At 42.7% G+C, this 2,929-nt stretch overlaps 1 long non-coding RNA gene across 1 annotated transcript; it reads left to right on the top strand.

Moving 5' to 3' along the window:
• Positions 1 to 6: 6 nt before the first annotated feature.
• On the top strand, positions 7 to 2,923 carry LOC108445135. The gene is made up of 3 exons (XR_001859884.1): positions 7 to 104; positions 859 to 1,026; positions 2,620 to 2,923. It is a non-coding gene; the product is annotated as an uncharacterized LOC108445135 (long non-coding RNA).
• Positions 2,924 to 2,929: the final 6 nt, after the last annotated feature.

Genomic DNA, 2,929 nt, shown 5'->3' with positions numbered 1-2,929 from the left:
TTCCTGCTGCTTTTGGGGATCTTCCTGAGGATTTTTTGTGGAAAAAAGTTGCATTCTGTGGATTTTTTTTCTGGCCAGAAGAGAGGAGTTTGCGCCTACTCCACGTAAGGTTTGATTATTTTATCAGAATAATTCCTGGGGGGATTTTGTGCTGCTTCTTAACTGCAAGTGGGTTAAATTTCCTTCATAATGGAGGATCCCAGCTTGGATCTGTTTGGGAAAGGTCGGATTGATCTTCCTGGGGTAAATCATTGTCGTTTTTCCCGTGGGATGGAGCCTCCATGGGCATCTTGGAGATGCAGGAGTCACTTTGCATTCCCACAGATGTTGAAGCTGCTTCCTCCGTGTGGTGTTGGAGAAAAAAAATCTGGAAAACCTTCCAGGATTCTGGGGTTTTTTTTTTGTTGTCCTCTTGTTCCAAAGCCTCGTGGTGGAACAACCAAACAGAATCCCAGAATTCCGGACTGGATTGGGTTGGAAGGGAATTTAAAGCTCCTCCAATTCCACCTCATTCCATGGGCAGGGACACCTCCCACTGTCCCAGGCTGCTCCAAGCTCCATCCACCCCGGCCTTGGACACTTCCAGGGATCCAGGGGCAGCCACAGCTGCTCTGGGAATTCCAGCCCAGCCCCTCCCTCCCAGCCAGGAATTCCTTCCCCACATCCCGTCTATCCCTGCTCTCAGCCATTCCATCTTGTCCCATCCCTCCAGAAAAACTCCTCGCTGAAACACCGGGACCTCTAAAAATTCCTGAGGGGAAACCGTGCTTTTGTGCTGGTGGATTCAGTGTCATCGTTCCCTGACAGTTTGGATTTGGGGCTTTTCCTTTTATTTTTTGTTCTCCTGTGTGGAAACAGGGATGAAGAGGTTCAAGAAGAGGCACCTCACAGCCCCCGAGTGCGAAGCTCTGGCCCAGAGCGCCGAAGGCTCCTTGCCCCTCAGGCAGCCCCTGAGCCAGGGACGAGGCAGAGGAGGAGGAAATCGAGGCCTTCATCACACCCAGGGGACACGGACACATCCCAGAGGTGCTGCCTGGGAATTCTGGGAGCGAGCTGGAGCCCCTCTGCTCTGTGCCAGGCTGGGAGAGCTGGGAATGTTCCCCTGGAGAAGGGAAGGATCCAGGGAGAGCTGAGAGCCCCTTGCAGGGCCTAAAGGGGCTCCAGGAGAGCTGCAGAGGGACTGGGGCCAAGGCCTGGAGGGCCAGGAGCCAGGGAATGGCTTCCCAGTGCCAGAGGGCAGGGCTGGATGGGAGATTGGGAATTGGGAATTGCTGGCTGGGAGGGTGGGCAGGGGCTGGAATGGAATTCCCAGAGCAGCTGGGCCTGCCCCTGGATCCCTGGAAGTGTCCAAAGACGAGTCATTGTGGCTGGAGCAGCCTGGCACAGTGGGAGGTGTCCCTGCCATGGCAGGGCTGGCACTGGAGGGGCTCTGAGGTCCTTTCCAACCCAACCCGTTCCATTATTCCATGAAAAAGCGTTTCCTTGACTAATTCCCTTTCTGAGAGAGTAAGGTTGTGATTTTATTCGTTTTATTTTATTTATTTTATTTTATTTTTGGTTTTGTTTTGTTATTTTTAATGTTATTTTACAGTGTTTTAATAATATTTCTATGATTTTTATGTCGTTGTTCTTTTATTTTGTTACTTTGTATTTTATTTTCTGCCTTTATTATTTTTATTTTCTTTAGGTTTTATTTATTGTATTTTAATAATTTGCTGGTTTATTTCATTGCTTTATTTGTTTACTTACTTTATCAATTTTATGGATTTTACATTATATTATTTCAATTTTATTTTATTTTTGCATTTCATTTTATTTTAATTTATTTTATATAATTTTAAATTTAATTTTTAAAATTAATTTGATTTTATTTATTTTATTTTTGCATTTCATTTTATTTTAATTTATTTTATATAATTTTAAATTTAATTTTTAAAATTAATTTGATTTTATTTATTTTATTTTTGTGTTTCATTTTATTTTATCTTTATATTTCATTTTATTTATTTTATTTTTGTATTTTATTTTGTGTAATTTTTAAATTTAATTTTTAAATTTTATTTTATTTTTGCATTTCATTTTATTTTTATATTTCATTTTATTTATATTTTTTGTATTTTATTTTATTTTTGTATTTCGTTTTATTTGTTTTATTTTTGTATTTAATTTAATTTTATTTTTGCATTTCATTTTCTTTTTATATTTCTTTTTTTTGTATTTTATTTATTTTATTTATTTTATTTTTGTACTTCATTTTATTTATTTTATTTTATTTTATTTCATTTTAATTTTATTTTATTTGAGGCCTCAAAATCTCTGCTGCCTCCCGCACCTGTGGCTGAGCAGACAGGCAGAAAGCAAGGAAAAATCATCCTGAATTATTCCTGAGTGCCTCAGTGGCCATGGAACGTGGGATTCAGGCCCGTTTTGATTGGAATTTTGCCTGTACCTCACTCTCTCCCCAGAGAACATTCCCTGCTGAGCTGGGACCTGGCACCAAAATCCCAAATTCAACTCCCGAGTTCTTCTGGAGCACCTGGAACAGCTCCCACCTTCTGGGAGGAGCCGAGCATTCCCTGATTTCCATGGAATTCATTCCCACTCTCCCCCTTTGTGCAGGACCCGGCCGGCAGAGGAACATCCTGGATTTCTTCGGAAAACGACAAGAGAAGCAACAAGTGGGGGCTGCAGGGATGAGGAGCTGTGGGATCAAGGAAGAGCCGCTGGATCCCTTTTTCCCTGGATCCAGTGATTCCTTCAGGGACACGAGGGACACCAGCAGCAATTCCTCGCTTTGTCTGGATGACCAGGACTTCGTGGCAGCTCCCAGGGGACATTCCAGGAAAAGGGCTCTTCCCACTGCGGCCTCAGGCGTTCCCAAGGAAGAGCAGGATCCGTGGGGGGAGCCTGACAAGAAAATTCCAGACCT

This window comes from Corvus brachyrhynchos, unplaced genomic scaffold, assembly GCF_000691975.1.
Source record: "Corvus brachyrhynchos isolate BGI_N302 unplaced genomic scaffold, ASM69197v1 scaffold182, whole genome shotgun sequence".
NCBI classification, from domain to species: Eukaryota; Metazoa; Chordata; class Aves; order Passeriformes; family Corvidae; genus Corvus; species Corvus brachyrhynchos.
Note: the sequence above shows the minus strand (reverse complement) of the source record. Positions and strands in the feature narration are given on the sequence as shown.